This window comes from Pseudophryne corroboree, chromosome 5, assembly GCF_028390025.1.
Source record: "Pseudophryne corroboree isolate aPseCor3 chromosome 5, aPseCor3.hap2, whole genome shotgun sequence".
Taxonomy (NCBI): domain Eukaryota; kingdom Metazoa; phylum Chordata; class Amphibia; order Anura; family Myobatrachidae; genus Pseudophryne; species Pseudophryne corroboree.
The window spans coordinates 74,502,448-74,527,767 of NC_086448.1; the positions used below are offsets into that span (position 1 = coordinate 74,502,448).

General features: G+C 45.2%; 1 protein-coding gene and 1 pseudogene across 2 annotated transcripts in view; both read right to left on the reverse strand.

Annotated features, from left to right (window-relative positions):
- CDK6 (cyclin dependent kinase 6) overlaps nucleotides 1-25,320 on the reverse strand; it is a 295,151-nt gene that overhangs the window by 101,142 nt on the left and 168,689 nt on the right. The window lies entirely within an intron of this gene.
- LOC134930524 (5S ribosomal RNA) lies at nucleotides 20,698-20,816 on the reverse strand (annotated as a pseudogene).

A 25,320-nucleotide genomic window follows, 5' to 3' on the forward strand; every position in this document is an offset into this window, starting at 1 on the left:
CATCTTTCCCAGGACTCGCGTGCAGCGATGCACTGACACCTGTTTCGGTCTTAAGAGGTCTCTGACTAAAGTCGCGAGCTCTTGAGCCTTCTCCGCCGGGAGAAATACCTTCTTCTGGTCCGTGTCCAGAATCATGCCCAGAAAAGGCAGACGCGTTGTAGGAATCAGCTGCGACTTTGGGATATTCAGAATCCAGCTGTGCTGTTGCAACACTTCCTGAGAGTGTGCTACGCTGATTAGCAACTGCTCTCTGGACCTCGCCTTTATGAGGAGATCATCCAAGTATGGGATAATTGTGACTCCTTGCTTTCGAAGGAGCACCATCATTTCTGCCATTACCTTGGTAAATATTCTCGGTGCCGTGGAGAGCCCAAACGGCAACGTCTGGAATTGGTAATGACAGTCCTGTACCACAAATCTGAGGTACTCCTGATGAGGTGGATAAATGGGGACATGCAAGTAAGCATCCTTGATGTCCAGAGACACCATAAAATCCCCCTCTTCCAGGCTTGCAATGACCGCTCTGAGCGATTCCATTTTGAACTTGAATCTTTTCAGATAAATGTTCAGGGACTTTAAATTCAATATGGGTCTGACCGAACCGTCCGGTTTCGGTACCACAAACATTGTGGAATAGTATCCTCTTCCCTGTTGAAGGAGGGGAACCTTTACCACCACCTGCTGGAGATATAACTTGTGAATTGCCTCTAACACTACTTCCCGTTCCATGGGGGAAGCTGGCAGGGCCGATTTGAGGTAACGGTGAGGGGGCATCAATTCGAATTCCAGCTTGTATCCCTGAAACACAATCTGTATAGACCAGGGATCCACCTGTGAGCGAACCCACTGGTAGCTGAAATTTCTGAGACGCGCCCCCACCGCTCCTGGCTCCTGTGGAGCCCCAGCGTCATGCGTTGGATTTAGTGGAAGCCGGGGAGGACTTCTGTTCCTGGGAACTAGCTGTATGGTGCAGCTTCTTTCCTCTACCCCTGCCTCTGGCAAGAAAGGACGCACCTCTGACCTTCTTGCTTCTTTGTGATCGAAAGGACTGCATTTGGTAATACGGTGCTTTCTTAGGCTGTGAGGGAATATATGGCAAAAAGTTTGACTTCCCAGCCGTAGCTGTGGAAACTAGATCCGAGAGACCGTCCCCAAACAATTCCTCACCCTTGTAAGGTAACACCTCCATGTGCTTTTTGGAGTCGGCATCACCTGTCCATTGCCGAGTCCACAGGACCCTTCTGGCAGAAATTGACATTGCATTTATTCTAGAGCCCAGTAGGCAAATGTCCCTCTGGGCATCCCTCATATATAGGACAGCGTCTTTTATATGCCCCAGGGTCAGTAAAATGGTATCCTTGTCTAAGGTATCCATTTCCTCAGACAGATTATCTGTCCATGCTGCTACAGCACTACACATCCAGGCCGACGCAATTGCCGGCCTCAGTAGAGTACCTGAATGTGTATAAACAGACTTCAGGATACTTTCCTGCTTCCTATCTGCAGGATCCTTTAGGGCGGCCGTATCCTGTGACGGCAGGGCCACCTTCTTAGATAAGCGTGTCAGAGCTTTATCTACCCTAGGGGAGGATTCCCAGCGCATCTTGTCCGTTGGCGGGATAGGGTACGCCATAAGTAACCTTTTGGAAATCAGCACTTTCTTATCGGGGGAATCCCACGCTTTCTCACATAATTCATTTAACTCATGTGAAGGGGGAAAAGTCACCTCTTGCTTTTTCTCCCCATACATATAAACCCTCTTGTCAGGGACAGGGTTTACCTCTGATATGTGCAAAACATCCTTCATTGCTATAATCATGTAGAGGATGGCTTTAGCCATTTTAGGCTGCAATTTTGCATCATCGTCATCAACACTGGAGTCAGAATCCGTGTCGATATCTGTGTCAACAATTTTGGATAGTGGGCGCTTCTGAGACCCTGACGGCCTCTGCGCTGTAGGATCAGGCATGGGCTAAGACCCCGACTGTCCCAAGGCATCAGCTTTATCCAACCTTTTATGTAAGGAGTTTACATTATCATTTAACACCTTCCACATATCCATCCAATCAGGTGTCGGCGCCGTCGGCGGAGACACGTCATTCATCTGCACTTGCTCTGCCTCCACATAGCCCTCTTCGTCAAACATGTCCACACACGCGTACCGACACACCACACACACAGGGGATGCTCTATATGAGGACAGGACCCCCACAAGGCCTTTTGGAGAGACAGAGAGAGAGTATGCCAGCACACACCCCAGCGCTATATGACCCAGGAATCACACAGTAACTTAGTGTTCACCCAGTAGCTGCTGTATATATAATTAATGCGCTAAATTTATGTGCCCCCCCTCTCTTTTTACCCTTTCTACCGTGAGTCTGCAGGGGAGAGCCTGGGGAGCTTCCTCTCAGCGGAGCTGTGGAGAGAAAATGGCGCTGGTGAGTGCTGAGGAAGAAGGCCCCGCCCCCTCAGCGGCGGGCTTCTGTCCCGCGATTTTGTGTAAAATTAATGGCGGGGGCTCATGCATATAACAGTGTCTAACTGTATATATGCTGCTTTTGCCAGGAGGTACTTAATTGCTGCCCAGGGCGCCGGCGCCCCCCCCCCCCCCCCCCTGCGCCCTACAGTGACCGGAGTGTGTGGGTTAGTGTGGGCGCAATGGCGCACAGCTGCAGTGCTGTGCGCTGCCTCATATGAAGACAGGAGTCTTCTGCCGCCGATTTTGACGTCTTCTTGCTTCAACCCGCCGGCTTCTGTCTTCTGGCTCTGCGAGGGGGACGGCGGCGCGGCTCCGGGAACGGACGACAAGGTCAGGTTCCTGTGTTCGATCCCTCTGGAGCTAATGGTGTCCAGTAGCCTAAGAAGCGCAACCTAGCCGCAGTTAGTAGGTTTGCTTCTCTCCCCTCAGTCCCACGTAGCAGAGAGTCTGTTGCCAGCAGAAGCTCTCTGAAAATAAAAAAAAAACCTAACTAAAATACTTTCTTAATAGCAAGCTCAGGAGAGCTCACTAAAATGCACCCAGCTCCTTCCGGGCACAGATTCTAACTGAGGTCTGGAGGAGGGGCATAGAGGGAGGAGCCAGTGCACACCAGTAGTACTAAATCTTTCTTAGAGTGCCCAGTCTCCTGCGGAGCCCGTCTATTCCCCATGGTCCTTACGGAGTCCCCAGCATCCACTAGGACGTTAGAGAAAAGGAATAAAAATCATAAACCGATGTGGCTTAACAAAAAGATAAAGGAACTTATGGGCAAGAAAAGGCGAGCATTTAAAAAATACAAATCTGACGGGGAAGCAGAGTCATTTCAGCACTATAATGCTGTAACAAAATATGCAAAAAGGAAATAAGAGCGGCTAAAGTAGAAACTGAAAAACTAGTAGCAAAGGAAAGCAAAGCGAATCCCAAAAAAATTCTTTAAATACATTAATAGCAAGAGATTAAAGAAGGAGAGTATAGGCCCTTTAAAAGACAAGTTGGGAGTCTTAAGCAAAAATGATAATGACATAGCGGACACACTAAATGAGTTTTTTTCAACAGTATTTACTAGAGAGGACCCAATTCAGGGACTAACACATAATCTCAATAATGAGAATATCCCACTGATAGGTACTTATTTAAGCGAGGAAGTAGTCTGTGACCGATTAAAACATTTAAAGATTAAGAAGTCACCAGGTCCCGATGGTATTCACCCAAGGGTTCTAATGGAGCTTCACTCTGAACATGCAAAACCGCTATTTTTGATCTTTAAGGATTCAGTAATATCAGGTATGGTTCCCAAAGACTGGCGTATAGCGGAAGTAGTGCCTATATTCAAAAAGGGAAGTAAAACTGAAACAGGTAATTATAGACCAGTTAGTCTTACATCTATAGTGGGGAAATTATTGGAAGGTATTCTAAGAGATAGTATTCAGAAGTTCCTTGAAGTCAATAAGGTAATTAAAAGGAATCAACATGGGTTTATGAAGGACAGATCCTGTCAAACCAACTTACTTGGCTTTTATGAAACAGTAAGCGCAAACCTAGATCAGGGTAAAGAGGTGGATGTAATCTTTTTAGATTTTGCCAAAGCATTCGACACTGTACCACACATGAGACTTATCTACAAGCTACAAGAATAAGGGCTAAGAAGCACAATATGCACTTGGGTCAAAAACTGGTTAAATAATAGGGAGCAGCGTGTTGTGGTTAATGGATCTTTTTCAACTTGGACTGAAGTGCTAAGTGGTGTGCCGCAAGGCTCAGTATTAGGACCGCTATTGTTCAATATTTTCATTAACGACCTAACAGAAGGTCTAGAGAGCATGGTGTAAATTTTTGCAGATGATACCAAATTGTGTAAAGTTATAAATGCGTAGGGGGATGCTGAGTCGCTTCAGAACGACTTAGTTAAACTAGAAGCTTGGGCAGCGAAATGGAGAATGCGCTTCAATACAGACAAGTGTAAGGTAATGCACTGTGGTAACAAGAACAAAAATAACACCTACCTACTAAATGAGGTAAAATTAGGGTATTCTGTACTGGAAAAGGACTTAGGTGTCCTCATAGATAGCAAACTAAGCAGTAGTACCCAAAGTAGGACTGCAGCAAAGAAGGCTAATAAGATATTAGCATGCATAAAACGGGGAATTGATGCTAGGGACAAGAGTATTATACTCCCGTTACATAAATCACTTGTGAGGCCACACCTTGAATACTGTGTACAATTCTGGGCACCTTACTACAAAAAGGATATCCTGGAGCTAGAAAAGGTTCAAAGGCGGGCGACCAAACTAATTAAGGGTATGGAGACGCTGGAATACGAGGAAAGGCTTGCAAGACTAGGCATGTTTACACTAGAAAAGAGGAGATTAAGAGGGGACATGATCAACATTTACAAATATATAAGGGGACAATATACAGATCTTGCGCAGGACCTGTTTTTGGGTAGATCAACACAGAGAACTCGTGGACACTCGCTCAGGTTAGAGGAGAGGAGATTCCGCACAATACGGCGTAAAGGCTTTTTTACGGTAAGGACGATACATGTTTGGAATTCCCTGCCTGAGGTAGTTGTAATGGTCGACTCAGTCAACACCTTTAAGAATGGGTTAGATAAATTCCTAATGGATAAGGATATCCAGGGCTACGGGGCATAGTCACGCACTATGGTTATTATAAAAAAGAGGGGTAAAACGTAACGGCAGTCATCAACTTCAGTCAAAATTTTATACAAAATAATCGTGCATAGGAGACCACAAATAGGTTGAACTCGATGGACAATTGTCTTTTTTCAACCTAAGATACTATGTTACTATGTATGTAACACCGCCTGCAATTCCAGAATGTTTATCGGAAGGAGTGATTCCTCTCTGGTCCACAGACCATGGAAGGAGTGTTGCTCCAACACCATGCCCCAACCGCTCAGACTGGCATCTGTAGTCAGTTGGACCCAGCTGAGGATCCAGAAGGGACGACCCCTGCTCATCTGCTGGTCCTGTAGCCACCAGCTCAGTGACAGATGAACCTCCGGAGATCATGTGAGACCTGATCCGATGAGGTAGGCCGTCCCAATTGGAAAGAATTAACCTCTACAGAGGGTGGGAATGAAATTGAGCGTACTCCACCATGTCGAAAGCCGACACCATGAGGCCTAGTACTTGCATCGCTGAGTGTATCAACACTCTTGGGCGAGAGAGGAAGTATCTGATCCTGTCCTGAAGTTTCAGGACCTTCTCTGGAGACAGAAATAGCCGTTGACTGTGTCCAGAATTCCCCCAAGGTGCACCATGCTCCGAGCAGGGACCAGCGAGGACTTCTTCCAGTTGATTAGCCACCCGTGGGCTTGTAGGAAGTTTACTGTCAGTTGTAGATGACTGAGGAGAACATTGTGGGAGTTTGCCAGAATTAGCAAGCAGTCCAGATACGGCAGGATCCTGACTCCCTGGTGACGGAGATGAGCCGTCATCAGGGCCATAACCTTGGTGAAGATCCGAAGGGCCGTGGCCAGTCCAAATGGCAGAGCCTGGAATTATTAGTGGAGGTTGCCAATGGCAAACCGCAGATATTGCTGATGCGATATAGCAATAGGTATATGCAGGTAAGCATCCTGTTTATTCAGGGATACCATATAGTCATTCGGGTTCCATGACCAGTACAATTGAGCGCAGCGTTTCCATACAGAATTTAGACACTCTCAAACTTGTCCAGTGATTTGAGGTTGCGTATAGGCCGGAAAGACCCATTGGTTTTGGGACTAGAAACAGGGTCAAGTAGTATCATCTGCCTCTCTGGGACAGAGGTACTGGCACCACCACTCGAGCTACCATCTTTTTAAATAAGGAAAATTTATTTCCTGGAGAAGACCAGGGTTCTTGACGTATGTCTACTAAATGGTCAGAATGCGGAGATAAATTTAAACGTCAGAAGGTAACTAAAACATTATCAGGTTTCTTAGACACCGTAGTGGAATCCTCATAATCATCAGTGATCTGCAGGATCTGCTTAATAGCAACCACTAAGTCAGGAACATCAACCTGAATAGTAGATTCCTCATCAGAAGCATCTGTATCAGTGTCTGACGGGGCAGTCTACTCCCCGTCCTCATCAGAAGAATCTTCTGAGAGATTAGTGGATTGTGAGGAGGAAGTGGCCCACTTAGATGACCCCGTGACACGAGAGTGACTTGGGGTAGTTTTATGTCTAACCAAGGATTCAATTGCTGCAACTGTGTAGACAATTTATCCACCCAAGGCGGATTTACCATAGGGACAATATGTGGCTGCAATGGCACAGGAGGTCCCATAGGGGGGCGTAAGGCGTGTCACAAGCGTATTAAGCATAGTTGAGACCCCCGCTCAAGGTAGCTCTTGATTGGTTACAGGAGCTGCGGACTGACTGGTAGATGTATTGGACATAGTACACAGACCGTCATACAAAGCTTCCCCCTCAGGAAAATCCCTGGCGCATGTGCTGCATGATACAGGAGCGTTCGTGGATTTCCCGCCCTTTGTGTTAGACATTTTCAGTGAATGTAACCACTGCGCGTATGAGTACGATACAGCCAGACAGAGTACAATACCTGCAAATAAATCCCCTAGTATGTGACAGCGTACACAGTACACAACACCAGCGAATAAATCCAGTATTATGTGACTGAGTACACAGTAGAATACACTTAACGGTAAATACTGTGAAGCACTATATATGTGACCCAGACGCACCTAGTCCCTTAGGGTACAGAATACAGTGATAGATAAAGCTGGGACACACTGAAAGTGAAATCCACACAGCAGATACAGGAACACACAGTCACAGTGCAGATAATAATTTTAGTAAGACAATAAAACTGCACTGGACTAGTAAATGTGTATATATATATATATATATATATATATATATATATATATATATATATACACTGCTCAAAAAAATAAAGGGAACACTAAAATAACACATCCTAGATCTGAATGAATTAAATATTCCTATTAAATACTTGTTCTTTACATAGTTGAAAGTGCTGACAACAAAATCACACAAAAATTATCAATGGAAATCAAATTTATTAACCCATGGAGGTCTGGATTTGGAGTCACCCTCAAAATGAAAGTGGAAAAACACACTACAGGCTGATCCAACTTTGATGTAATATCCTTAAAACATGTCAAAATGAGGCTCAGTAGTGTGTGTGGCCTCCACGTGCCTGTATGACCTCCCTACAACCCACAAAAGTGGCTCAGGTAGTGCAGCTCATCCAGGATGGCACATCAATGCGAGCTGTGGCAAGAAGGTTTGCTGTGTCTGTCAGCTTAGTGTCCAGAGCATGGAGGCGCTACCAGGAGACAGGCCAGTTCATCAGGAGACGTGGAGGAGGCCGTAGGAGGGCAACAACCCAGCAGCAGGACCGCTACCTCCGCCTTTGTGCAAGGAGGAACAGGAGGAGCACTGCCAGAGCCCTGCAAAATGACCTCCAGCAAGCCACAAATGTGTATGTGTCTACTCAAACGATCAGAAACAGACTCCATGAGGGTGGTATGAGGGCCCAACGTCCACAGTTGGGGGTTGTGCTTACAGCCCAACACCGTGCAGGACGTTTGACATTTGCCAGAGAACGCCAAGATTGTCAAATTCGCCACTGGAGCCATGTGCTCTTCACAGATGAAAGCAGGTTCTCACTGAGCACATGTGACAGACGTGACAGTCTGGAGATGCCAAGGTGAACGTTCTGCTGCCTGCAACATCCTCCAGCATGACCGGTTTGGCAGTGGGTCAGTAATGGTGTGGGGTGGCATTTCTTTGGGGGGGCCGCACAGCCCTCCTTGTGCTCGCCAGAGGTAGCCTGACTGCCATTAGGTACCGAGATGAGATCCTCAGACCCCTTGTGAGACCATATGCTTGTGCGGTTGGCCCTGGTTTCCTCCTAATGCAAGACAATGCTAGACCTCATGTGGCTGGAGTGTGTCAGCAGTTCCTGCAAGACGAAGGCATTGATGCTATGGACTGGCCCGCCCGTTCCCCAGACCTGAATCCAATTGAGCACATCTGGGACATCATGTCTCGCTCCATCCACCAACGCCACGTTGCACCACACACTGTCCAGGAGTTGGCGGATGCTTTAGTCAAGGTCTGGGAGGAGATCCCTCAGGAGACCATCCGCCACCTCATCAGGAGCATGCCCAGGCATTGTAGGGAGGTCATACAGGCACGTGGAAGCCACACACACTACTGAGCCTCATTTTGACTTGCTTTAAGGACATTACATCAAAGTTGGATCAGCCTGTAGTGTGTTTTTCCATTTTATTTTGAGGGTGACTCCAAATCCAGACCACCATGGGTTAATTACTTTGATTTCCATTGATAATTTTTGTGTGATTTTGTTGTCAGCGCATTCAACTATGTAAAGAACAAAGTATTTAATAAGAATATTTCATTCATTCAGATCTAGGATGTGTTATTTTAGTGTTCCCTTTATTTTTTTGAGCAGTATATATATATATATATATATATATATACATATATAGTAGAAAGTTTTAAGTCCGGCACTCGCAGCAACAGAACATCATCATGTCGGGTGCCCCATTAACACCTAAGGCTAGGTGTAATATGTAGAAGCAACAGAATTGGCACTCCAGACTTGGTCAAATAAATCACACACAGGCAAGTGTATGCTGGTGTGTGATTTATTTGACCAAGTCTGGAGTGGCAATTCTGTTGCTTTTATAAGGACCTATACTCTAAAGCTACGGGGAGCTTTTACACATAACAGCGACAAGCCCTGCATTTTTGGATCCACTGCTCACCACTGCGACTGGGAACATCTATGCTGCATCTCTTCACCTTTTGCAGCCAGACCGCACACGCTAAGCTGAGCGGTGGAAGCTACGTTAGCCGCCTCTCCAAGTCCGGCACAGATCGGCGAACGGAGCCCCTGTCGGATGCCCGCCCAATAGAAGTTAGGCTCCTTGTGGGTCACACACACCAGGAACGTTTACCCTATTCAACTCCGGATATACCAGCTAATAGCCCCCATTTGCAAAGCACGGAGGTACCGGAGACGGTGTGAATTGGGCTAGGACGGCGCATTGAGATACCCCGCACAGCACGGCTTCCAGATTGTCCACTGAGGCTCTGGTGAGTGTCTCCATCCGGACTGTGGGACAGCACCAGGGAGCAGAGACCGTAGGAGCTCCTGCCCAGTGGTAACTGCATGACGCAAGGCAGGCTGACATACAGTATATACTGTATGAGGAACATGTAAGAGACCTTAATGATATTACAGTAAGGGAATCCCATTACATTTAAGTGACCTGTATGGTTGTCAACACCGTAGTGATGTCACCACAAAGGTAAGCTATTTAGTCAGTGACCAGACGTTATCTGCAGGACCCTCCAGGTATACTGTTGGTGCGCAACAATCTTGTAGTTATCAGATGATTCGGGCTAGTGCTATCTATTTTTACGCACAATGTGTTATATTTGCATCTAGAATCTTAAGCAAAAAGATAAAAGGGATGTTGTGGTAACAGGCTTTTACTTCAGTTTCCTGCATAAGTGAAGTTTATATATTGTGCATTTCTGCTGTAAATAAAACAAAACCCTGACATGCTGCCTACTTGCCGGCCCATAGTGTGCGTCACTGCATGCCCTGTCAGTACTGGAAATCTGCACTTATTTATATAACTACAACCTTTACATATGTATTAAACAATGACAGTAACAATGGGAGTTCAATGGAGGAGATTTAAAATAAAAACTTTACTGTGCAAAGGTAGTACTGTAACCCATAACACCAACTGTTCTCACATTGTCCAGGGCCAGATGTACTAAACCTTAAAAAGTGATACATTTCACGTGATAAAGTACCAGCCAACCAGCTCCTGTCATTTTTCAAAAACAGCCTGTAACATGGCAGTTAGGAGCTGATTGGCTGGTACTTCATCACCGAGAAATGTATCACTTTTCAAGGCTTAGCACATCTCCCCCCACAGGGAGAGATGCATCAAAGCTTCTGAAGACTACAAGTGGAGAGTTACCCACAGCAAGCAATAGGCTTCCATCAGTTATTAAGTACATTTTGGCTCCTGTGGTCAAATTCTCCGTCTGTCCTCCATAGAAGGTTTTGATACTTCTCCCCCACTTTTCAGAAAACAGCCCCCACAAACTCTGCAGTGCCCGCTCCTTTACTCTTCTTCTTTTGACCGGCAGCACTGCAGCGTCATTACTTCATGCCAGAGATGCTACAGGTAACAGGTACCACGGGTGCCGGCAAGTGGGGACTCTGTATCATCAAGCACTAAGAACAGGCACTGAAGACTGCTCCACTGCATCACTGCGGTGATGGCCCTGTTAGGAGCCCTCCGGCCCGCCAGCAGTGCAGCACTGAATGGACTTGTGCTGTGGGAAAGTGAGACTCCTATACTGCAGTCACATGGCTGGACGAGTGCTGCACCACTGCAGTCAGCTAAAGCCATCCGCTTTGCAGATACTGTTGAATACCGTTCCCGTAGAAAACTATGGGGATGGCTGCTGCAGGGGCTGGTGGACGGAAAGCAGGAGATATCTCTTTGGTACATTTAAGGGATCCTTAATTCTGCCCTTACTCATGCAGAAACTGCTATGATAAAGCATTTACAGTGACATGCCCTTACTGTAATAGGGCTAGGTATGCGCACATTTCCATCCTGCATTTCACCTCCTCAGGAGGAACTGCAAGTTAGCAGCATACACTATTTGGGCTGATGGGGTCAAGGGCCTAAGACGATTTATTGTTTATCTGAAAGCAATGAGCGTGTTTTGCATTCAAGACAGAATGCATTCGCAACCAGCGATGGCTTGGAGTAGGTGCATGCGCCGCAGCGCACATGCGCATCTCCCGAGTCTGATCCATCTCGGACGGTTCTCTCAGTCAGTGAAATGAGCCAAAATTAATGAGCGAACCTATACAGGCTGCTTTGGATCAATGGGTGCTTAAAGCAACATATACACATTATGCTATGTTTTCTATATCCAAGAGAAACTTTCAGGTCTGCAGCATAGAAAATGATGGGATAGGAGCACTGCTTGCTCTGCAGTCCCTAATAACCTAGGTCCAGGTCCTCTCAGGGACAACTGGGGACACGTTACTTGTGTCCGATATTCCCAGGAATGTTAAATAACATAGTGTGCATTCTCTCAGGGCAATGTTTGGGGAGAGCCGTGCCAGATTAGTCATCGCCTCATGCGTTACCTGTATAGGAAAGGAAAACAGGGGCTTTTAAGTCAAGCAGCCTAAAATGTAACTTTTGCCCACAAGCACTGCAGAAGGGATTTACTGATTAATCCAGATTTTTCATGTAAAAGATAATAATTGATTTTGGCAGCAGTTTTGTGCTAAAGCAAAGAAAAACACATGGAGAATCGACCACTGTCTCGATGATATGTGACGGTCTATATATTTTCCCTTGCAAGAAAGAAAACAGGTTTCTTATAGCAAATGACTACATTATGTGAAATTCAGGTGAGGAGAATCTACTGCTAAGTGCTAACCATGCATATGCTGTAAATTATAGTAAAATAATGGGGTCATTTACAAATGTAACAATTCTGAAGCCACAGTGCTGATTCCAGTCCAACACAGTGAGATGTTACCTGTTTTTGTTTCATTGTTTCATTTTTAAAGGGGCAATCATTTAAAAAGCAAAAACAACTTGGTTCTGCTTTTTACATGATTGCCCCTTTAAAAGATTAAGAAGGCTTGCCGGGAACTCTCCCAAACCTACAAGTCACAGGCTGTTACATTTACCCCCAGGGCTGGATTAATTTGAGCATAAAGGATGGAATATTTGGTACGTTGTGGCCCCATACATTAACCGCAACTCTTCGGCAGAATGTACCATGAACACCTTACCCATTTACACACTAAGCCTAACTCATGGCAGATAATTTTATTCTTATTTAACGCTCTTTTTGGATGACATACATGTTGTGCAGAGAAAAAGCCACGTACAGTGCCTAATGTATATACATTCCAACATTTTGTCTGTGTTCCTCAGGAGAGGGAGCATGCTGTGGGGCATGGGGTGTGTGGATGTTTAAAATCACTTTTGAAGCTTTAGATGGAATCGTTAGGTTGTCCGCCAGGTCCTATGCTTTCCAGAGGAGAGGGGCTTCATGATGCATAGACACCCCTTCCCCCACTCTCTATATTTCAATCAGGGTTAGGAGGGATGCTACCGTCATATCCAGGCCTGCATTTAGGTGGTGCCTAGTTATGGTGCCTTGTTGACTGACACATTGCCACGGTATCCAGTCTCTAGGTCGACCACACTTAGGTCGACAGTCATTAGGTTTCCCACTATTGGTCGACATGCATTAGGTCGACATGGTCACTAGGTCAACATAACAAAAGGTCGATATGAGTTCACATTTTTTTTTTCCTACCTAACAAGACATAACCTACTGCCAAAAGTTGTACAACAACATTATGGAGATACATACATACATACATACTTTAATCTCAGTAAGGCCTACTTATGAAATAAAAACTATCAAATCAAATTAAACAATAATAGGATTTTAATTACCTACCGGTAAATCCTTTTCTCGTAGTCCTAGAGGATACTGGGGTCCATTTAGTACCATGGGGATGTACCAAAGCTCCCAAACCGGGTGGGAGAGTGCTGAGGTTCCTGCAGTACTGACTAACCAAACTGAAGGACCTCAGAGGCCAAAGTATCGAACTTGTAGAACTTATCAAACGTGTTTGAATCTGACAAAGTAGCTGCTCGGCAAAGCTGTAAAGCCGAGACACCCCGGACAGCCGCCCAGGAAGAACCCACCGACCTAGTAGAGAGTGCTTGTACAGATTTAGGAACCGGCAAACCTGCCGTATAGTAAGCATGCTGGATAGTAAGCCTGACCCAGCGAGCAATAGACTGCTTTGAAGCAGGACACCTAATTTTATTGGGATCATAGAGCACAAACAGCGAGTCCGATTTTCTGTGACGCGCTGCCCGCTTCACATAGATTTTCAAAGCCCTCACAACATCCAGTGACTTTGAAGTAGTAGAGGTGTCGGTAACCACTGGGACCACAATGGGGTGGTTGATATGAAACGCAGACACCACCTTTGGAAGAAATTGCTGATGAGTTCGGAGTTCAGCTCTATCTTCATGAAAAATCAAATTGGGGCTCTTATGAAACAACGCCCCCAATTCCGACACACGTCTTGCAGAAGCCAAGGCCAACAGTGTGACGGTCTTCCACGTAAGAAACTTTACGTCAACCTCCTGTACAGGATCAAACCATTCAGATTGTAGAAACCGCAACACCACGTTGAGATCCCAAGGTTCCGTGGGAGGCACAAAGGGCGGTTGGATGTTCAGAACACCTTTCAAGAACGTCAGGGAGAAAATGGATAAGGCGGAAATCTGGACTTTTATGGAGCCCAGGCGTAGGCCCACATCCACACCTGACTGCAGAAAAAGCACTCCACCGCAGGAAATTTCCTTTTTTCACACCAAGAGACATATTTTTTCCAAATACGGTGGTAATGTTTAGACGTTACCCCTTTTCTGGCTTGGATCAAGGTAGGAATTACCCTGTCCGGAATGCCTTTCTGGGCTAGAACTTGATGCTCAACCTCCATGCCGTCAAACGTAGCCGCGGTAAGTCTTGATAGACTAACGGCCCCTATTGCAGAAGATCTTCTCGAAGAGGTAGAGGCCACGGATCCTCCAGGAGCATTTCCAGTAGATCCACGTACCAAGCCCTTCTCGGCCAATCCGGAGCAATGAGAATTGCTTGAACCTTTTCCCTTTTTATTCTTTTGAGAATTCTTGGGATCAATGGAAGTGGCGGAAACACATACACCATCTGGTTGACCCATGAAGTCACCAGAGTGTCCACCGCCACTGCCTGTGGGTCACTCGATCTGGACCAATACCGCCTGCGCTTCTTGTTGAGATGAGAGGCCATCATGTCGATCTGTGGAATTCCCCACCGACGTGACAAGCACCTGAACACTTTCGGGTGAAGGCCCCACTCTCCTAGGTGGAGGTCATGTCTGCTGAGGAAGTCTGCTTCCCAGTTGTCTACTCCCGGAATGAAGATTGCGGACAACGCCACAGCGTGTCTGCCTGTCCAGAGGAGAATCCTTGTTACCTCCGTCACATTGTCCGACTGAACCTGGATGGCCCGATCTTAAAGAAGATGTGATGCCTGTAGAAGGGCGTTGTATATGTTCCAGAATGTTGATCAGAAGAATGGTTTCCTGACTTGACCATTTTCCTTGGAAGTGTTCCACCTGGGTGACTGCTCCCCAACCTCTGAGGCTTGCGTCTGTGGTTAGCAGAATCCAATTTTGAATCCCGAACCTTCGGCCCTCTGTCAGGTGAGAAGTCTGAAGCCACCACAGAAGAGAAATCCTGGCTCTTGGTGACAGACGTATCCCTCTGGTGCATGTGGAGATGCGATCCGGACCATTTGTCCAACAGATCCAGCTGGAAGGATCTTGCGTGAAACCTTCCGTACTGCAGCGCCTCATAGGCGGCTACCATCTTTCCCAGAAGGCGAATGCATAAATGCACCAATATCTGGGTTGGTTTTAGAACATCCCACACCATTGACTGGATTACCAATGCCTTTTCCAATGGAAGGAATACTTTCTGTGCCTCCGTATCCAGTATCATCCCCAGGACCGGAAGCCTCCGTGTTGGTTCCAGGTGAGATTTTGGTATGTTCAGAATTCACCTGTGATCCTGGAGTAGTCGAATTGAGAGGGCAATGTTGTCCAACATCCGCTCACTGGATGGTGCTTTTATCAGCAGATCGTCCAGGTACGGGATTATGTTCACTCCCTGTTTGCGGAGGAGACGCATCATCTCTGCCATTACCTTGGTGAACACCCTCGGTGCAGTGGAGAGGCCAAATGGCAGGGCCTGGAACTGGTAGTGACAGTCCTCTAATGCAAACCTTAGAGAAGTCTGATGAGGCGGCCAGATTGGGATATGAAGGTACGCATCCTGGATATCCAGAGACACCAAGAATTGCCCTTCCTTCAGACCTGAGATCACCACTTCCAGAGACTCCATCTTGAATTTGAACACCCGGGTTCAGTGACTTGAGGTTTAAAATGGGTCTTACCAAACTATCCGGTTTCGGTACCACAAACAGGTTGGAATAATAACCTTTGTTCTGTAGCTGAGGTGGAACTGGAACAATGACCTGAGTCTGTACCAGTTTTTGAATTGCATCCTGTAAAATTATCCTCGCTCCCTGAGAAGCTGGTAAGCCTGATTTGAAGAATCTGTGAGGTGGGATTTCCTGAAACTCCAGTCTGTATCCCTGGGCGATGAGCTCTTTGACCCAGGGATCCTGGCATGATGTCGCCCATATGTTACTGAAATCTCTTAATCGGGCTCCCACCTGCCTGTCTTCCAGGCAGTGCGGTCCACCGTCATGCTGAAGGCTTTGACGAAACAGAACCTGAGTTCTGTTCCTGTGAACCTGCAGTTGCTTGTTTTCTGGGTTTACCTCTATTGCCTTTGAAGGCTGTAGAAGAACCTTTGGTTTTATTTTTACATTTTGCTGTCCGAAAGGACTGCAGAGTTGGAGCAGAGTAGGTCTTCCTAGATGGGGGGGCTGCGGAAGGAAGGTATGTAGACTTACCCACCATAGCCTTGGATATCCACTTATCCAGTTCATCTCCAAACAGGGCCTCACCTGTGAATGGTAGGCTTTCTACACCTTTTCTGGAACCGCATCCGCAGTCCACTGACGTAGCCATAGGCCCCTGCGTGCTGACACTGCCATGGCCGTGGTGCATGCATGGAGCAAGCCTATCTCTTTTATGGCCTCCATCAGTCCTCTGTATGCTGTAGGAGTAAAACTATCTCCCCCTCTGGGTAAGGAATCTAACCCCTCAATTAGGTTACCTGACCATTTTGCAATGGCCCTAGTGATCCATGCACAAGCTATAGTGGGTCTTTGGGCCAACCCTACAGCTGCGTACAGAGATTTGTGAGTGGTCTCAATCTTGTGGTCAGCCGTGTCCTTTAAGAATGCTGCCCCCGGGACAGGTAAGATTATTTTACGTGACAACCGAGAAACCAACGCATCAACAATTAGTGGGTTTTCCCATTTTATTCTATCATCCTGAGGAAAAGGGAAGGATGCCAGTAACCTTTTAGGGATCTGAAACTTCTTCTTAGGATTAATCCAAGTTTCTTCAAATAGGGAATTTAATTCCTTATAGCTAATGCCAAGCTTAGCTGGGTTGCAAACTAAGTACCCTTAATAGGGCTTAGTATTCTAATAGTGCTCCCCCCTTGCTATGACCCCCTGGTACCACTGAGGTAATCTGGAGTCCTTGTGGAGGAGCTGCACTTCCCTGATAGTCTGTCTGTGTAAGCTGCAGAAGGAAAATGGTGCTGGCGAGCTGCTGGATCTGCTCATAGTGAAGCCCCGCCCCCTCAATGGCGCGCGGTCTTCCCGTTTTTTTATACTGGCTGAGGTGATTTTGGTGCTTAACAGTGGGTCAGAGGCCCTGTAAGCGATGTGCCAGTATGGGTAGTTGTTTAAAAACAGCTCACTCGCCCCACATAGCGGAGCAGCAACGCTGATCTGAGCCTGGAGACGCAGCCTGCACTCAGAGCTGCGCTCTTACCCTTGTGCCGCCATAATAGCCGGCGACCTGCTAACCAGGACGCCAGCATAGTACTCACCACTCTTCTAACTTCTGGCTCTGTTAGAGGTGGCAGCGTGCTGCGGGAATGTACGCTCGCTGTGATGGGGCTTGTGAATGGTTCCCTCAGGAGCTCAGTGTCCTGTCAGCGGGGAACGGGACCATTAACCCAATAGGAGGTTAGGCTGTTCCCCCCTGCTAAATCCCACGAAGCAGACAGGCTGGTGCCAACCAGCCCTGTCTGAAAATAACAAACAGAAAATAAATGCAGAAAACTCTTCATGAGCTTCCCTAAGCGTGACCGGCTCCTCCAGCATATTTTCTAAATTGAGTCTGGTAGGAGGGGCATAAAGGAAGAAGCCAGCGCACATTATTGATTTCTTAAAGTGCCCAAGGCTCCTAGTGGACCCGTCTATACCCCACGGTACTAAATGGACCCCAGTATCCTCTAGGACGTAAGAGAAATGTTATTTTCCCAAGTGCATTTACTTGTCCATCAATGTCTTTTCAAGGTGCATGCCCACTTCCTGCTCCATGTAACTAACACTTCTGTAAAATGGTGTGAGCATATTCTTGCAGGCGGAAACATCAATTAACTACTATAAAATTAGGATCACCTCCTTCATTACCTTCAACTGTTCTCTTACTCTTCTAAAATACTGTTCGGTTTAGTTCATTTAAGTGTTAAATAATCAGTGTGTGATGGAACATCAGGACTGTACTGACTGCACGTCACATTTGTGTGTTTAAAGGTTTTTATATCATATTAACCCAATGTTGTTACCTGACATCCCACTTCATGGATACTATCCTACAGTATATCCTACATAGAGTACAAGCAGTTCAATAGAATGAGGACCTATTGTAGTTGTTTCTAAACCATATTCCAGGAGCAGTTGGCAGCTTTTGCCTACATGAGTTTACTCTGAGTTCAATTAGTTTGTATCTTAGTGCATAATTGCTTTATTTTCTAATCAAGATATAGGACACTTGGTATAGCCATGGGCACTAAGTTTGCCCCAAATTTGGATGAACTATAAAGTGTCAGTTTGAGAAGGAATATGTGAAAGAGAAACTGCCTGATGCACTACAGCCGACACATTGAGGATGTAATTATTATTTGGTAGTGTACTTGGAATTTGGCACTAGAATTTGCAATTTTTCTAAACTCAAATAATTTTAATTTGAAATTCACACACTTTTACTTTCACATTAGTTAATGTCTTGACAGTTATATTTTAAATCCAGCGAAATACAGTTATATCATCTGGTTTTAGCAAACAAACAGATGCTAAAGATGATCTACATTGTAATAGTACACACTATAAACCTTTGGTAAGAAATGTTCCCAAAATCCAGCTACAAAGATTAAAACCTAGCTGAATCCTAAATGGTATGTCCGGGACTCATGATCATTGAATCTTGTTAGAACATTTTAGACAAATGTTACCCAGAATATATGTCATAGGATGCTTATTACTGTACGGATAAATTGGAGAAACCCGAAAAACAAGATTTATAATGTAAAAGAATTAGTTCCCTTGTTTTCCTTGTCTAAATGTATTAACAGACCTGGGTAAATAGTATGTGTATACATTTCTGAGTATTTCCAGTTCTTAAAACAATATCTGATACTTAACAGTATATTGGACAAATATAATGTAATTGTTAAGAAAAATAAGAATTTTAATAGTTTCTCAGCTCCAAGTTCCATGAAGAGTGTTCCCCTGTTGCGACGGTCATCCTCAAAATCTGTGGCTTGTTTTGGGTGTAACTGAACCACATGTTTAACATTCCTTTTTAGAACAAAAATAAAATATCACAAATGATTTCTACAGTGGACTGGACTAAGCTGCAGTTAACAGATTTTATTATCTATTAGTTGTCCAACGTTATTGGCTTATTGCAATGCTCATGCTGTTTGTAATACACGTGGAGGGCCACAATGACAATGGAAGTTCATTTTAGGAAACATAGGTAAAGCACTATTAATAGACTCCAGACATGTTGTGTAGCGCACATGCGGTGGGATGCAATGGAGTCCGGGATCGCCAGTCGTGCGAGACGCCGTCCGATCTCCAATGTTTTTTTTTTAAAGGGGCAATCACTTACAAGGCATGCTTTTGCCTTGTAAGTGTTTGCCCCTTTAAAAAATGTACACAGTCTCTTCACAGGAGACAGAGAGAGCATGCCAGCAGCTCACAGAACACTGGGCATGCCCCCTCAGTGACATGGCTCGCGATCGCGGGTACCCCTGTGAAGATACGCCCCTTTTACAGTCTATCTTTTCTTGCGATGCCGACCTGGCGGGACCGCGCATCGGGATCGCATGGTGACTTTCACCTTGCGATCTGCACTAACTTTTCTTGCGATTTTGACTATATAGTCAAAATCGAAAGAAAATATCTCACCGTGTGTACACCCCCTTAGAATGTTCTTTTTTGAGATCCGAAATAGTCCTTTTCACGAAACCGTCATTTATAAAGCCTTGCGAGTACAAATACTTTGTGAAACTTGTACAGAACACAGAACTGAATAATAGGGATATTGCCAGAAACACAAATTTCCAGGGAAAATCCCTAAAACCTGGAACAGTTGGCAGCGACAAGACGACAATACAGTTTGATTTGTGGAAAGGAAAATCCGCCCTCCTCCCATTATATATATATATATATATATATATATATAAAAAAAAAAAAACAGGCTGTGACATAGCAGGTTCTGTTAGAATTGTAGAGAAAGAAGGACTCTGGTGCTGGGGAACTCTTATATGCAATTAAATATTGATATAACATAAATATTTATTGGTATACATTAAAATCAAGTAATAACCATCACATGAAACCAGTAAGTGTGTTTAGGGAACATATACACAAAGTGTAAAAAAAATGTGTAAATATGTCACAGCCAAATTTCTGAATATTTGCAATAATTCTGGATACGCAAGTGTCCTGCAAATCACATAGGTAATCAGCTGTATTGATAATATGATTTTATTATAAGAACATTGTGAAGAAAAAATAATTAATATGCTTAACACCTAGTCGTACTATACTGTTTTGTGTGGATAGAGGGTATAATGGAGAATGATGTCCAGAAAACCGCCGAGTTCCATTTGGTTTCTACAGCCCAGTCGTGTACCCAGGTAGTGAACGGCTGGGTGAGGGCGCCAAAATTGGAATGGGTTTCTGGATGAAGGAAGAATAAGATGTTGAATCTGCTTTCACTTGGGTGTTCCACGGTGACCCCTGTCGGTAAGAACCAGCGCAGGGGGGACCCGGTGTCCCTTTGTAATGAGAGTTCGAATGAAGTAAAAGGTTTGTGGAAAGTAGTCAGTTGGATACAGTAATATGTAAAGAAGCATGTAGCAGGGCTGTGATGTGTAGAAGCACTCAGGACAGATATAAAGATATGATGAGATGTTGCTAGGATGAAGGGTTAGTTCGTGTGAGATTGTGTATGTGATGATCCTGCAGCGTGGAGAGATGGCTCAAGATTATGCACAGAAATAAGTGTGATCAGATGGTTTGCTCAAGGATAAGGCAATGCTGTGGAGTCTATTTCTCTACAGTACCCTATATTCCCAGGGGGTCTCCCATCCAAGTACTAACGGGGTCCAACACTGTATTGCTTCCAAGATCGGATGGAATCATGCATATCCAGTGTGGTATGACTGTAGTTAAGTATTATTGCCATGTGCAATACTCCCCATCAGTGCTAAATGATGATGTATAAAACTAACAGGAGAAATTACAGCGTAATCACAAAAATGTGTACTTTGGAAAAAATTACTTAGTTTACCAGCAGTTGAGCTGTGGATCGGTCCATGCGCAGACAAGGTTCAGAGCTGGACGCGCGCTTCGCCAGGGGTAGGCTTGATCCCCAGGTGATCACGTAATTTATTATTTTGTTTTTCTTCACAATATTCTTATTATAAAATCATATTATCAATACAGCTAATTACCAATGTATTTTGCAAGATACTTGCGCATCTAGAATTATTGCAAATATTCAAAATTTGGCTGTGACATATTTACACATTTTTTTACACTATACACTTTTGTATATGTTCACTATACACTGTCGTACTTGTTTCATGTGATGGTTATTACTTGATTTTAATGTATACCAATAAATATTTATGTTTTAGCAATATTTAACTGCATATAAGAGTGCCCCAGCACCAAAGTCTTTCTTTCTCTCTGCAATTCTACCATTGCCTGGTTGACTCTTGGGAGCACCACCAACCTAGTAACACTGCCCTTAAACTAAACCCTAATTGATATATGTTGGTTAAACAATAATACCTATAACCCCCACAATATATAGAACGATCTTCACAAGATCTTCGTCTCTCATCCACACTCATTACTTGCTCTCATGCACGACTGCAGGACTTTCTTCAGGCTGCACCCACGCTGTGGAATGCCCTACCACGCACAATAAGACTCTCCCCCAGTCTCCAAACCATCAAGCGTTCCCTGAAAACTCACCTCTTCAGGCTAGCTTATCACACTGCAGAACCGCTCACTCAACCTTTATAAGCTTTCCTATCCGATTATGGCCCTCATTCCGAGTTGATCCTCGCTAGCTGCTTTTGTCAGCAGTGCACACGCTAGGTTGCCGCCCTCTGGGAGTGTATCTTAGCTTAGCAGAAGTGCGAACGAAAGGTTAGCAGAACTGCTCGTAAAAATTTTCATGCAGTTTCTAAGCAGCTCCAGACCTACTCCTGCCTTGCGATCACCTCAGTCAGTTTAGTTCCTGCTTTGACGTCACAAACACGCCCTGCGTTTGGCCAGCCACTCCCCCGTTTCCCCAGGCACGCCTGCAATTTGACCTGACACGCCTGTGTTTTTTAGCACACTCCCGGAAAACGGCAAGTTACCACCCAGAAATACCCACTTCCTGTCAATCACTCACCGATCAACACAGCGTCAGAAAAGCGTCGCTCGACCTTGTGTAAAACTGCATAGTTTTGTGTGAAAGTACTTTGCGCGTGCGTACTGCGGCCCATACGCATGCGCAGAAATGCTGCTTTTTCACCTTATCGCCGTGCTGCGACCGAAAGCAGCTAGCGATCAACTCGGAATGAGGGCCAATATCCCCACTGTACAGTCCGCACATATCCTCCACATATTTTCTCTTTCTTCACTTTCCCTTCTTTCTGACCATGGCTCATCATTGTTGTGGTGTGATATCATGCAACCCACCTAGAACCTTTCCAATCCAGTGGACAAATATCCAATAGATAGCGCCTTTCCTTGTGTATCCATGCCTATTTCCCTATAGATTGTAAGCTTGCGAGCAGGGCCTTCCTACCTCTATGACTGTTTATTACCCAGTTTTGTTTTATCATTGTATCCAATTGTAAAGCGCAACGGAATTTGCTGCGCTATAAAAGAAACTGTTAATAAATAAATAATTTCCAAACAAGCACTGTGCGGAATCAAATCCTTCTCTGCCACATAGCAGGTTCTCCCAGCAAACGTTTGTGGTACTCCTATGGGCCTGTATTATACGTGACTCCGTTCTAGTGCTGACACAAATTACAGTTGTGCACTGATGTTTCCTAGCTAATATCACCACTTATATCATTGTGCCTGAAATAATAATGCTACTGAGAGGTGTTCTAATGGGAAAGTCATGAACTGTTCTTCCTAAAGTATTAAAGGAATATCCTGTTCTGCCTGTATACAGTGTGCTGGATTGGATTACTTAATGACTAATTCCATTCATGGTCTCTCATTAAACTAATGATGAATGTCTGAAGTTAAGGGCAGGTCCTCAATGAAATAATATAAAAGGTTTTCCTACAACTATTTAATCTTCTACTGGCCATGACTTTATGCACTCTACGGTATTATACCTTACATACATTCATTTAGATGGCAACAGTATATATGGGGCGATTCAATTACAGGAGATGTGCCGCCGAACATAACCAAGATGTTAGGCTGCGCACATATCTGCATTTTAGGGTTGGCTGAGCATCGCTAGTATTCCTGTGCACCTCTATGGGGAGCAATGTTGCTGGTTATGATGTGCCGTTCCAGGACGGCACCTCAAAGCCAACGCTGAGTATTGAATTACCCACTACAGGCCATTACAACTTCATTATGACCTGGTCACACAGCTATTAGTCAGGGTAAGTTAGTTACAAATGGTAGGTCATTAGGTGCATGACTGTGATGTACTCTAATGTCGCGTCCGGTTTTTAAACAACCGAGACACCCACTTGCAGCTTCTTAGGACAGTGGATTCCCGTCACTCTGCGTAGACGCACCACTGCCACTTCCACCAGTCCTATGGAAGTTTCTCCGTCCGAGTATGGACTCCTGTGTGAGCAGCTGTGCGTCAGCTTTGCCACCCTCCGCTAAATTCTCAGACCATGCGGAGTCATTCTGTGCTGCACCTCTGTGTGCATATAATCGGGACGCACGTTTTATGCGACTTGGACGCACGTGCAGTCTTAGAGCATTGACACTGCGTCCACCTCTACATCAGGATCCTGATGCAAAGATGGCCACAACCGCACAACTATTTGCAGGGGCAATTTGCATTCATTAAAAAGAACCCTAACCGCGAGCCCGAACACTGCAAAGGGTATCTCAAATGCATGCAATAAATGTATATGGGTCTGGTTTACGCCAGACAAGAACGTCAATGTTTTCAACCATTTTTTCTATAAACTCGCGCTCAATGCATCCTGTATGCCCGAGCAAAGCAGAAATCCCCATACTAACTTTGTGCAGAGATGCATTCACCAGTTTGTGGACACAGTTTAATTAGGACTTAGAAATGAGTTAATTGAACCCTACAGGATAACAGTGCACACGTGTATTAAAGTTGGCCATATGCTGCTGACAGGAAAGAGGGCAAGAGCGACTGTCTAAAAACCAGACCCCTCCATACACTACACGATCTCCGTTCACAGCCTGAAGTTGGCTGAACAATGGTCAGGTGGATCGGACAGGTGTGAAGACCAAACCGAATGATCGAGACTATTTTTCAGCCACTTCCAGACCGTCAACAATTTTACAGTACTACATAGTGAGCGATAATCTTTCAATCCAGTCGCTTGCATGGATAATTGTGCAGTGTATGGCGAGCTTATCATTAAATGTTCAGGTGTAGTGTCAGTACTTTCTTCATAGGGTTCAGGTCAAATGTCCCACACACTCAGGGAAATTACCAGTGAGTACCTTTAGCAACACCCCCAGCGAAAATACGAATAATTCCAGGCTTCTGTCAGTAAGACAGGTCTTTGCCAGTGAGCTAGGAGCTGGCTCAACAGTATGGCCCCTAACCCACTGGCGTCAGGGTAAAAGCTCTTTCTTGTTTTTTTGGGCATATTTTACTTTTACTGATCTTTATTTTTGTTTGCTGAAAACAGATATTTGATTCAAAATTCTGCTTGAATGTCAGGTACATACAAATTCGACAAAATACAGTTCATTATCTTGCTGGCTTTCATCTGTGCTTTTCAGCACTGTATTATATCATCAAGCAGAATTGTTTGTATTGACATGCTATGCTCTCTGGGCCGGATATAACTTTATCCAGACTGCAGCTATCACATCATAGGGAAACTCTGCTTGAAGATATAAAGACATTCCTGAAAGGCACAGAAGTAGAAGCAATGAGTTATTGGTAAACTCAAGAGATAATAGTTCCCTTTAATGCTGCACTGTAGCTCCAGCGCACCCGCGTCCACAGAATAACGTTTAAGTAACAGGAAAGAGCTCTCAAGCCTGCAATTTACACGTCAGATGACAGTCCATGGCGAGGACAGGCTGATAAGAGGAGTATTGCTTGTGACTAGCGCATGGCAGGGACGGGCGGTTCTTCTGAGGTTCTACAGCAATGACAACATTCTATACATTCCTTGCAGTTCACAAATATCAGCGGAGAGCAGCGACAATGCTACGCGGTTTTGGGCTCCTGAACAACCCCCTTCTCTATACTGCTGGCTTCCAGCATTAGTGGTAGCTCCTTCTGGGCAGAAGTGACCCCACTTGACATGGAATAACACACGAACTTACCTCAGATTTCCGTTAACGCTTTTCGTGTTAGGGACTGCCGCAGCGCGGGGCTGTCTTCTGCACTCGGGTTCCCCGCGGAGCCTAAGGAGTTAAGGGCCATGAATGTACTGTACATGCCGGGAACACAGAGCAGGTCTGTACAG